Below are 13,480 nucleotides of genomic sequence, written 5' to 3'. Positions count from 1 at the left end.
ATGTGATCTGCTTCTTTTCTCTAGCGGCTTTCAGTATGATATTCTTGTGTTGGATTTCTGGGATCTTGACTATTATATGTCTCGGTGTTTTTTTAATTGGGTTGAAACATTTGGAGTTCTGTATGCTTCGGTTACGTGAGTATCAGATTGTTTCCTCATATTTGGGAAGTTTTCTGCTATTACTTCTGCCCATATTCTTTTTATATCATTTTATTGACTCCTTCTTTCTCATTGATGCCTATTAGTTTCACATTGTTCATCTTTGCATCATCTTGCAGGTGATGAATTATTTTCTCCTGCATCCTAAGTTGTTTTTAAGAGATCCTTTCTTACCTTCTCACTAGCTGCACCAGCGTCTTCAAGATCTGAAACTCTATCTTCACTTTCACTCAAATGACTTTTCAGGTTTGTGATTGAGATTTTATGGTCCTCTTCATCTCTTTGACTCTGCTTCATGCGATCTATTTCTTTCCTGTATTGCTCATTCAAGGAATCCATCATTTTTTTAATCTCCTGTATTTTTTTATCAAAGTCTTCTTTAGAAGCAGTTATTAATTCTTTTACTGCAGAGTTTTTTACAGATTGGGTTTCCTCTTTATGTTTCTGTATTTGATTCTTTAGTTCAGGTGCTATGAATTCAGAGATTTCTTTCTTCATTTCAGACTCTAATTCTGCTTTGAGATCCTTTAAACCTTTCTGTAGTTGCTTATTTACTTCCGACACTATTAGTTCATGTATTTCAGCTAAGCTAGTGTCCACTGCATTTGTTCTGGTTGGGCATTGTGTTTTCTCCACATGTTTCTGCACTTGATTCTTAAGTTCAGCTGCTATAAATTCAGAGTTTTCTTTTTTTTATTCCAGAAAGTAATTCTGCTCTCAGTTCCTCTATATCTTTCTGCTGTTGTTTATTTACTTCCGACGCTATTGATTCATTTACTTCAACTGAGCTATTGTCCTCTGCACTTGTTATGGGTGGGCTTGAGGCTTGAGATTGCATTTTGCTCCTTGTCTTTATCATTTTGTTTAACACTGACCTCTGGCCTCTGGTGTAGAGCTTTGGTGCCATTATGTCCTTACCATTTAATGAAATTCAGGTACTGATATACCAAGTTCTAGTTCACGCAGTTGTGCCTGGCTTGGGTCTGGCTACTGTGCTCAGCTCCTTACTGTTTTTGCCTTTGGAGGTGGGCCTGCTGTACACTTCTGGTAAGATGATCTGTTCCTGGATTAGCTGTGTGGTTTTAACCCTAGTCTCACTGCAGGGACTTTAGCTGCAGGGTTTTACCTCAAGCCTGTATGCTAGGTCTGGGCTGAGTCTGGAAGGGTACGAGGCCTGGGGGTGAGAGAGCACAGAAGCTCTCCCACACACTCACCAGTGTTGTGTTTTGGTGGGTCTGCAGGATTCCCAAGAGCGCTGCAGAAGTTCTTACTCAGATGGTGGGCTGTGCTGGGTCTGGCCTGGAGGGGGAGGTCCAGAGAATGCAGGGAAAGGCCTCTCTTACAGGGCAGGCAGTCACAGGACAGAGCAGGAGCTCACCTCCACACTCTCAGGGCTTGGGGTTGGTCTGATATGGAGGGCCCAAGGCGCGAAAGTTCTCACTCAGAGGGCAGGCTGTGCTGGGTCTGGCTGGGCAGAGGAGGTCCGGAGAAGGCAGGGAAAGGCCTCTCTCATGCAGTGGGCTGGTGCAGGACAGAGCAGAAGCTCTCCCCTACACTCGCAGGGCCTGGGGTTGGTCGGATATGGAGGGTCCTAGGTGTGGTGGAAGTTCTCACTCAGAGGGCAGACTGTCCTGGGTCTGGCTGGGCAGAGGAGGTCCGGAGAAGGCAGGGAAAGGCCTCTCTCATGCAGTGGGCTGGTGCAGGACAGAGCAGAAGCTCTCCCCTACACTCGCAGGGCCTGGGGTTGGTCGGATATGGAGGGTCCTAGGTGTGGTGGAAGTTCTCACTCAGAGGGCAGGCTGCACTGGATCTGGTGGGCTGCGCTGGGTCTGGCTGGGCCAGGGAGGTCTGGAGAATGTGGGGAAATGCCTCTGTCATGCTGCGGGCCTGGGCTTGGAGCCAGATCTTTCCTTTTAAATAAGTTCATTCCCTTTTCCCAGTATCTATCGTACCCTTCAGATTCCATTTTTCCCTTTCAGTTTCTCACACTAAGGAGACAATATGATGCTTGCACATGTGGGTCTGATTTATTTCACTTAATAATATGTTCTCTAGTTGCATCCATTTACTGACAAGACTCAAATGTATCCTGTTTTATATGTCTACCATTTGTATGAGAGGAAATACCAAGAATAATACACTGAAGAAAGGGGTTTTCTAGATAGCAAATGAAAAAGAAGTCACAGAACTCAGAAGGCACCAATTTGCATGGAGCAGGAGTCAAAACATTTGAGACCCTGGGTCTCTGCTGAAGAGCCTTCGACCCATGATTCTAAAAAGTGAGTAGTCATGTGAAGGCTTAGTGTAGCTTTCAGTCTTGCGTGGCCCTTCAGGCACCATAATCCTCCTGAAGATGAAGCCAGGAAGCCAGCCTTTCCTTCATGTCTCCAAGTGTCAAGTATCTGAGGCCTGACACACTGGGCCACTGTGCTGGGGAAGCATTAGCATGTAAAAGGGCTGCTATGCATTTCTGCCAAGTCCTTGCTGCTTTTCCACAAAGATCTCAAGTTATTCCGACCTGGTGCTACCAGGGTGCCCAGGGTGCCCTTTTCTAGGTAAAATCATCTTTCCCTGCTTGCTATAGGCCGTACAGTCAGGCAACATCTTCTAAATATTTATGCAATGCATTCGGGAAGGGTAATTTTATGGGGAAACTATGTGTTTGCAAATCAATTCTAAGAGAAAAATTCCAAATTGTGGAGCACTGTGCACAATGCATGTATGTATCAGAAGATGAAGCTTTTTCAGATAGCCTTGAAGAAACCAATTTCCTTCAGAAAGGAGCTAGAAAGGGGAAAGTTACTGTTTCTACATTCCTAAAGGGATTGACCAAGGGTGTGATGATGCTTTGCCTCTTTCAGACTCCAGGCTTTGATCTGCACAAAAAAAATAAAGATGACCCTCGGGAATGCACTAAGTGAGTGGAAACATTTCCTTTTTATTTCATGTTAGTGTTATTTTACACAGATGCATTATGGTACAGATTGGAATGTTTGAAGGAAAAACTCAAAAACAATGTTTTGTTAATGTGATAGAACAGCAGATGGTATTTTTATCTATTTTTGCAAGTTCTGTAACATATTGTCTTCCTAGTTCAAAAAAAAATATTATGATCACACTAATTTAGGGGATCTGGACTTGTGATGCATGCGGTTCAGCGCTGGTCTGCTCACTTGTCACAATTTTTCTGCATTATTTTGGGAAATGTGGTCCTGGCAGCCTCATCTAGCTGATGAGACAGCAGTCTAGGAGAGGCAAAGGATAGCACCACGAATAAGAAAACATAGGGTTCAATCTACAGAGCTCCTCATGGGTGTGACTGCCTTGGTTTGAATGTGCTCCCCAAAAAGCCCAGGGAGGGAAAATTAGTTTCATAGACACAAGGTCATGTGTCTATGAAAGTGGGTTGGAGGTGGGTCATAGCATGGGATTAAGGTTTGGTGAGGGCAGAGCAGAGGGCATAGATGGGATTAGTGCCTGAGAGGGAGAGGCCCAGGCTAGCACACATGTCCTGCCTCACCTGGGGTATCCTCTGCCATCATGTGACATGGCAAGAAGGCCCCCACTGAATATGACACCCTTGATTGCAGGTGCTCCAGCCTCTAGAAATATCAAAAACACTTTTTTCTCTTCTTTTATTCAGATTTCCTTGATTTTCACCTAAAGTTCTTTTTTTTTTTTAAATCCCAAATCCCATCCAGGATCCACCTTACATTTTGTTCTCATGTTTCCTTACCTCTTACTGCGCTATGTCTCAGGCTTTCCTGGTTTTGGATGACCTTGACCTTGACCATTTTGAGGAGGACTATCCAGGAAATCTGTCCCCCATTGGGATTTTCTTAATGGTTTCTTCGTGATGGGGCTGGAGCTGTGAATTGAGGAGAAGGGCCACAGAGTCATCCACATGGTCCAAAGGACACATCCTAGGAGCATGGATCGTCACTGTGGACAGTGGCCATGGCCACTGTGGCTGGGAAGGTGCTCACCAGGCTGATTCCCTGTGAAGCTGGCTTCCTCCTCCATACTGGGCCATGTGCAGTTGGTCACTGGTGTGGCATCTGCCCTTTGGGAGAGAGGAACTGTCCTCCACTGCCTGGGGGTCATGATATCTGTCTTAAGAGATTTGTTTACAGCCCCTGTGTACTTGTTTGCTAATCTAATCCTGACATGTGCTTATATCATCATGGATTGATGAATACAGATTTTGTACTCTAAGTTTTGATCTAGTGTCTTGCTGCTCAACTATTGCAGCTTCAGCCACTAGGCACTCTTTAAATCCATGCTGTGCCCCATCTATGGTCCCTGTGACCCCCTCTGTGTGGCCTTCATTATCAGACACTACATGATGCTCCAGCTTTATCTTGTATACTTTCTCACCCCACCATGGAATTATTTGTTTCTCCGGGGCATCTTGGATCCTTTTGTTGGAAAGTGGCTTTAGGAGTCAAGATCTGGGTGCTCAGGATGCAGGAGATGCAGGAGTTGTGTGGCCTTGGCCCATACCACTGGCTGAGCGAGGAAATATATGGGTGCACACTAACCCACGCACAGCCATAGATCCATAAATATCTCCACAAGTGACCAATCACACCTTTATCAAGCTTCACAAGAGTTTATATTAATGTTGCAAACCGAACGATCAAGTGTGTCAGTCTTGGATCTTCACCTGAGCAGTGACTAAACTGCCCCCTCTTGGCTATCCACTTAACTGATCTTCTGTTCCAGCAAACACACTCAGTTCTTCCAGGATGGTCTAATAAGATGCCAGTGATTAACAACTTCAGCAAACAGAACACAGGAGAGTTTCTTTCTTCCTTGATTTTACAGATTTCATTCCTTGTGTGTTACTTAAATCTGCACATACTCCGTACATCGAGGGTGTCTAAGATATTATAATATAGTTAAGTTTTGTTTGAAGCCTGCCTTCTGTAGTGGCATTTCACAAACTTCTAAATTTGCATACATAAAAGTTCACTCTCTAGGCTATGCAGATATTCTTTTAACAATCAAGTTCTGTTCCAGCAACTAGGTCCTTAATGAATTGGTTGCTAAATTAGGAGTCATGTACAGTATGTATATTACAGTATTTACAGCAAAGAAATGGTCCAAAAATACTCCAACTCAATGACTTGGCTTTTATTTTTGTAACTCTTACATGCATTACTTTAATGTGTAACAGAACATAAAATTACAGTACAGTGAAAAAAATTTCAGTGCTGTGTAAACAAGGGGTATTTTACAAATCAAGACACTGAGGTTCTTTAAACAAGATGTACAAAAGTGTACCCAAAAAGAGATGGATCAAGGTCAGCCAAATAGCTCAATGGATTTATGCACCTGCAAACAGGCGCAGGGGTGGGGGTTCAAGCCCTGGGCCTACCATGCCTGCCCTGCCTCCAAAGCACACTGAGATGGGCGATTGAGAACTGGACATGGTGGTACGTGCCTGTAATCCCAGCTCTTGGGAGGCTGTAAACAGATGGATCACTACGAGTCCAATCTAGTAGTGAGATCCTGAACACCCTGTAAGTCCTTCCCTAAAATACAGGGGAAAAAATTGTTTAAGAGAGATGGTCCAAAAGTCCAAACATCCGGTTGTAAGTCCAAACAGCACACCTCAGTGATAAGTCTGAACAGTTGTTAAATGGGTCTGTCATTAAACAAGAGATATCTGTATTATAGCAAGTATCCAGGCCAGGGAGATGGCTCAGTAGAATAAGCACTTCCCTGGCAAGTGCAAGGACCTGAGTTCAATCCCCAGTTCCTCAAAACAAAGTGTCAGCTTTCCAAGTATCCTCACCAATGTAGCCATTGTATCCACTATAGTTGGGTGCTCTGTAGCACTTCCCCCTCTGTTTCTCTCCCTTGTGCTATTGTGCATAGGACTACCATTTTCTAGGGCTACTACTAAAAGGCAGCATTAAAATAGTGGATTGACAAGAGAAATTTACTACCTTAATGGTTTTGGGGGCCAGAAGTCCAAAACTCAAGGTGACACCAAGGTTGATCTCTTCTGAGGGCAATGCAGGAAGGATCTTCCAGATCATTTTTGTCACCTAAAATAATTTGGTTTTGTTCACTAGACCCTTTTCTCCTCTCTTACAGTTCTCACACAACTAATCATTTCATCTCTGATCATCTTACTGCCTTTTAGGGTGCCATTTCTTTTTACTATTGAATAAAACTCCATCATGTGGATCCTTTCACTATGGGAGAATGTCTTGGTTGCTTTCATTTTGAGCAGTCGTGAACAAGGCCATCCCAAACTTCTGCATGCAGGTTCTTGTGCAGACGAGGTTTTTCTAATCCTTTGGATAAGCACGAGGAAGTGTGACTGCTGAATCACATGTAATGCCATGTTTAACTTTGTACAAAACTGCCAATCTGCCTACCAAACAGGCTGTGTCATTCTGTATTCCACCTTCTCACCAGCACTGAGCACCATCACTTTTATTTAAATTTTAGCCATTCTAATAGTTCCTCACTTTTGTTGTAATTTGTCATTCCTTGATGGCAAACATATAATGAGTGATTTCTGAAGCACATACTGGCTATCTGGACATCTTTGTTGAGGTGTCTATTCAGACCTTTTGCATGTTTTTGTTAATAGCCATTTGTTTTGGCAGATACAAATATTTTCCAAGCATGCGCCTGTGTGTACTCTATTGCATGCGCACACATTTGTATCAAAGTGAAAAGAAGTGACACCCTAACAATATTAAGCTTTCCAATCCATGGGTGTAAAATGTAGCTTGCTTTATTTAGATCTTTGATATCTTTCAGGAGAGATTTGTAGCTTTCAAATACTATATGATTCCTGCCTATAGTTTGTTAGATTTATATCACACTATTTCTCCTTCCCTCACTCCCTTCTTCCCTTTCTCCCTCCCTCCCTCCCTCCCTCCCTCCCTCCCTTCCTTCCTTCCTTCCTTCCTTCCTTCCTTCCTTCCTTCCTTCCTTCCTTGTGCTCTATATACTGATTTTCTAGGAACCAGTTTTTCTTGGAACCAAAAAGTTCCATAGACTGAGTGGTTTAAATGATAGACATTTGTGATCTCACCATTTGGAGGCTAGAAGTCCAAAGCTCAAGGTGGCAGTAGGGTTGACTCCTTCCAATGGCCATGCAGTAGGGTTGACTCCTTCCAATGGCCATGAAGGAGCTGGGCCTCGTGTCTGGTTTCTTGGTGCTCATGGTCTCTTCCCATGTCTCACACTTTCTTCCTGGTACACACATGTGTCGTAACAGGTGCTATCTTACTGGGACACTTGCCGAGTGGACCACGGGTCATCATCTGAACAAACTGCCCTAACAGATGACCTCTGCCGTTACCCTCTTTCCAAATGAATTCACACCCTGAGGTGTGGGCATTAGAAATTCAACACAGCTCACATAACTGCATGTACTTGATACTGTAAGATGTATTTTGAACTCCAGTTGCTCGTTGCTGATATATACATGTGCATCCAGATGTTGCATGGTCACATGGCCTCTGTGCCATCACTCCATGCTGTCCTTACCTCCTGGGGCTGGCAGTTTTGAGGATAACAACAGTGTTATTTGTCCCTCCTCAATGCATAGCTTCTGTTTCATTCTCCTAGTACTAACTCGGACTTCTCCAGCAATGCTGCGTAGGGCGGTGAGAGAGGTTTATTTTCTTGGTTGTTGTTTGTTTTTATTTTAAAGAGAAAAGAACAATTAAAACAATGACACAAAATTTCAAAACAATATAGTAGAAAAGTAACAATGGTTAATGCAATGTGTATTGTTATCTTCAAAGTAGCTGCTCAGATTATAAGATATAGACATGAAAAATTGATCAAACAATATAAGCACAAACCTTTCTTTGCAATAAATAGAAATCAGTATTATAACTATCTTATCTTATATATATTTTCCCTTTTCCCTTCTTTCTTTTCTCCTTTCCCTCATCCCAGTTTCTCTCTCCCTTTGAATAGTTTCTTCCCATTTCCCAATATCTATTGTACATTTTTAATCTTATTTACTCTTTCAGCTTCTTACACAAGGGACATAATATGGTGTTTTCACACGTGAGATTGATTTATTTCACTTGCAAGTATGGTCTCAAATTGCATCCATTTCCCTATAAATGCCTCAAGTTTGTCCTTCATAGCTGAGTAGTACACCATTTTATGAAAATACTCCATCTTTTTTATCCGTTCCTTGGTTGATGGGCATTTGGGTTGTTCCAAGTCTTAGCTATTGCAAACTGTGCTGCTATAAACATAGGTGCACATGTGTTGCTGTGCTGTGATGCTGTCAGTTCTTCTGGGAAGATACTCAGGAGGGGAAGAGCTAGGTCGAATGGGACCTCTAATCCTAATTTTTTGAGGAATTGCCACACTGATTTCCACCATGGTTGCACCAGTCTACACTCCTATAAACAGTGGAGGAGTTCCTTTTTGCCCTCAGCCCCTCCAGCATTTGTTATTGGCTGATTACTTAATGATAGCCATTCTTTCTGAAGTAAGATGGAATTTCACTGTTTGAATTTGCATTGAGAGATGATGTTTTGCCTTATTCCTGATCTCAAGGATGACGTGTCCAGTTTCACACTTTTAGCTGTGATAACAGCTGTCAGATTTTTTTTAATGTGCTCTACCTAGTCGAAGAATTCTACCTCACCCCCTTAGCTGAAAGCTGTCTCACATATCTATAATCCCAGACCACTGGGAAACCGAGGCAGGAAGATCACAAGTTCAAGTCTAGCTTGGGCTATTTAGTGACTTGCAGAGTCCTTATCTCAAAATTAAAAAATAGAAAAGACTGGATTCAAATGACTTGGGTTCACTCCTCAGTGTTTAAAAAAAAAAAAGTTTCCTCCTGTTTCTCCTTGTGTGAGTTTTGACAGTTTATGTCTTTGAAAAATTTTGGTTGGCTTCATCCAGTGTATCAGATTTGTGGGAACAGAGCAGTATATGCCATGAATTAAAAGGGTAAACTTTCTTTTATTTCTCATTCTGGTCATTTCTGCCTGCTCTTGGTTATCCTGACTAAAGGTTCATCAATCTATTGAGCATTTCAATGGTTTTGTTGATTTTCTTTATTATTTTCACCTTTACAATATTATTGACTTTGCTCTAATTTTTATTATTTTTTTCTTCTGCTTGCTCTAAAATTAAATTGCTGTTCTTTCTCCAGTTTTCTAAAATGGAAATCTAGATTACTAAATTTAGATCTTTCTTCCCTTCTAATATTTATATTCAGTAACATAAATTTCTCTGAAATCACTGTTTTTGCTAAATTTACTATTTTTTGTGGATCATAGCTTCATTTAGATCAAATATTTATCTTGAGATTCCATCTTTGACCTATGTACTATTTACATTTTTCTTGTATAATTTTCAAGCACCTAGAGGTTTTCCAGATATCCTTCTATGATTGGTTTCCAGGCAGCTCCTCCGATTAGAAGCATACCCTCAAACAATTATTGCTTTTCTCAAACTTCAAGGCCAGTTTTAGGGCCACAAATATGATCCATGACAGTAAATGGTCCGTGTGGGCTTGAAGAGGTACACACTCTGCTGTTATTGGATGATGTGCTCTGCAAATGCAAACTAGATAAAAACTGATTTACAATGCTGTCTAGGTCATCTGTTTCTGATTCTCTGTCTGCTTGGTCTCACAATCCCTGAAAAAGTGATATTGGAATCGCCAATTAAAATAATCAACGTACCTATCCCTCTCAGTCCTGACTCGTGCTGTGCAGTTTGAATGATCCATGGCGGTTTGCACACATCTCGGCCTCCAGCTCTGAGCTAAATAAACCTCGGCAGATAAAACAGCCCACATCGGTGCCTTCGTATAGCGATCGAGCACAGGCGGCTACAGCTACTCCAGCCTTCCTTCGCTTAGTGTCGGGCTCAGGCGGCTCTCTCCAGACCTTACACCTACATGAGTTCAAACTGAGAGGCTTGCAGGTTCTGTAATTCCTTCTGGCCGCTCCTTCGTGTTAATCATTTTTAGACTCTTCATATTAAACCGACTACTGATGCTGCCAGCGAGCATCCATCATGTCTTAGCTATTTTCTTTCTGTCATCCTTCTTCATGCCTGATTCGTCCTCCTGTTCTGCCCCCTACACTCTAGCTTAGCGTTTTGTACAAATCTGTTTACCTATTCTCTTGATGTAACAATTATACATGAAAAAAAGGATTTTTCTCCCTGAGTTGGACATACATATTTTAGTTATTCTAAATCCTTCAAGGTAGCACACCACTTCACATGCAGTGCAGATACTTATAACAGGATATTCCAAATTTTACTCACCCGTTCTTTGTGAAATTTCTCAAATTCACTCGTTTATCTGTTTGTGCACATATCAATACATCATTACTGTCCTTTCTTTTTAAATTTGATCTTTTAGATCAAATATGAATAAGAAAAATAAAAAGTTCTGCTCTATCTTCATTTATTCCTTCTCCAGTGAACTTTTTCTTTATGCATGTCATATTCCTGGTCATTTCTTTCATTGCTTTCTGAGAAACTTTCAACATTTCTTGCAGTAAAAGTCTGTCTTCTGGTTATAAATTCGTTAGTTAGCATTAACCTAGGGAATCCTCTCTCTCACTTTGAATGTATCATTCTTGCCACTTTCTGAAGTCCTCTTTCTTGAGTGTCTTTGTGAAGTTTGATCAAAAATATGGTAAATGTCGCTGCCTACTATCATATAATGAGAAGTCCATTCATAAAAATATGATGTTACGTACTCATCTATCTTATTCATGAGATGTTGCACTGTGTGACCACTGGCTCTTCTTCAAAGTCAAAATGACCATGAAAAGGAAAAGGTTTTATTTTATTCAGGACACCAAGACAGCCAGAACAGCCAAAGAGACTCACAAAAGAGAACTCTAGAGCTGCTGCAGAAAGGGGTAAGAAAAGGGCAGGGGAGATGGCTCAGTAGAATAAGTGCTTCCCTGGCAAGCACAGCATGGGCCTGAGTTCAACCCCTGGTTCCACAAAAAAAGAAAAAAGAAAGAAAGAAAAGTGTAGGAAGGATGGGAAGAGTGAGTGTGAGGCAAGGGGGAGGATCTGAGGTGGATTCAGGGCGCTGTGTCTTTGCTATAATGATTAATTTTAAACTTACACATGCACATATTATTTGAAGACACCTTGTGTTTGAGCGCATGCACAGTTTACCTCTAGATGTGGCCACACTGTGCTGCTGTGGACAGCTACTGAGCTGTGTTCATATTACAGTAAGGAACTTATGCAGTGTTCCTTGTGGTTTTCTGGATCTCCTATATTTTATACTAAAAGGTTTTGGGTTTTTTAATTTTTTTTTTTCGGTACCAGGGATTGAACTCAGGACCTTGTGCTTGCCAGGAGGGTGCTTATTCTACAGAGTTATCTCCGCAGCCTTAAAAGATTTTAAAAAGCAAACTAATCTTCAAAGTTGTCTTTTCCTGCATAAGTAAATTTGTTTTCCTTGTATAGTGCCAAGTCTTCAAGGAAAAAGAAAAGATAAAATTAAGGATGTGGCTTAGGGGGAAAATATAAAGCAAAAATAATTAGTTCTATTTATGCAAGGCCATGTCAAGAGAATTTCTTACCAAATCAATTTTTTTCAGTTGGAGAGTCAAGAGGTAGGAATGGTTAATGAGAGATACAGTCAAAATAGTTAAATTAACCTGAAAAGATTTTCCTGGGATTTAGGGTACGTTTTGAGATTTTTAACAATGTAAGGTCCTGCATTTCAAATATCAGATCATTCAACATTTTGAAAGCCAAACTATGTGTTCTAGTGCTTGAGTCTTCTCTTGGAATACCCGACAGACTAGCAAATCCCTGAATGGAAAGTTGCAAATTGGACCTCACAGAGATTAATCCAGCTAGGTGATTGAATTAGCTTTGTCTATTCTTAGGCCTGACAGATGCTCCCTTGATTTTTCAATATTCCCAGTCTTAGCAATCAATATTTCCATCCAATGCTTTTCATTTGAAATATTTATGTGAAAAGCAAGGTGCAATCACATGCTGTACTCAGGGTTTACAGACACAGCAGAGTCCATTTGGAGTTAGCTGATCAAGAAGTCTACTCGTGGCGACAGCTGGAGGGTTTGTGTGACCCATGTGCCCTTGGAGAAGGCAGGGCAGCAGGACCCCGGTGGGCCTCAGCCACAGGCCATCCAATTTGCTTCACTGTCTCCTTGGATTAAACATCAGCTCCACCAGCCCAAGCGCATATGGTAGTTGAATTGAATTAACAAGGTTACTCAAAGCCTGAAATCACAGTGATAGAGGAATGCTATTTGCAGGGTAATCTTATCCCTTATTTTCAATTAGTTGGTGTTTTTTTTTCTGGCTTGTTCCATGGTAAATTAAAATGCTCTATTAAAATAAATAAAATATCTTAAGAGCCCTCTTGGATCACAGGCATGGCACTGCACAATGGCCCTGTCTCCTAGCTGGCTGGGGAGCAGAGTTCAGCCTCACTGCACTGAGACCATCGAGCAGAGCAAGGCGAGCAAGCGCCAGGTCTCGGAAGCAGGAAGGACCCAGTGGCTGCCCAGCCTAGCCCAGCCCAGCCCAGCCCAGCCCGGCCACTTGAGCAGCATGTCTATGTCCCCTGCCCTGCACCTTAGACTGCCAAGGACCAAAATCCCTGAGCAGGCTTTGGAGAAAATGATGAACAAATCTATCATTGTGATTCCCAGTTCTCCATGATACCCCCTTTTTGCTCTGTAGAACAGTATGTAGGCTTGTTATGTTGGCTTCATTTGAATAAGAACCAGTTAGCCAAGTAGTATGGTCTGGGTATGTCTGTGGATGACTGACATGCAGACCAGCAAACTGAGTGGAAAGACGTGCTCCAGATGTGGGTAACACCAACCAGTAGGCTTGCAGCTTGGACAGAACAGAGGGCAAGTGTTTCCCTTTTCATCAGAGGACTCCAGTCTCTTTGCCATTGCCTTTGGACATTGGTCTTCAGTCCCTTTAGGCCTCCAAGGCAGGCCCTTCAACCTTCCAATACAGACTCACGTCTGTAGGCATCTTCCCCAAAGAGCCATCATATTGCACTGATATTGCACATTGATGTTAGTAGCACAACTCATAATCTTGGAAGCAGCCTCTATTTCTACCAACAGATGAATGGATAAAGAGCATGTAGTATTTATATGCAGTGGAGTACTACTCTGCCATCAAGAAAAGAAACTGAGGGCTGGGGAGATAGCTCAGTGGAATAAGTGCTTCCCTGGCAAGCTCAAGGGCCTGAGTTCAATCCCCAGTTCAGAAGAAGAAGAAGAAGAAGAAGAAGAAGAAGAAGAAGAAGAAGAAGAAGAAGAAGAAGAAGAAGAAG

Source organism: Octodon degus, unplaced genomic scaffold (assembly GCF_000260255.1).
Source record: "Octodon degus isolate 3935 unplaced genomic scaffold, OctDeg1.0 scaffold00045, whole genome shotgun sequence".
Taxonomy (NCBI): domain Eukaryota; kingdom Metazoa; phylum Chordata; class Mammalia; order Rodentia; family Octodontidae; genus Octodon; species Octodon degus.
This window is presented reverse-complemented; position numbering follows the sequence as displayed.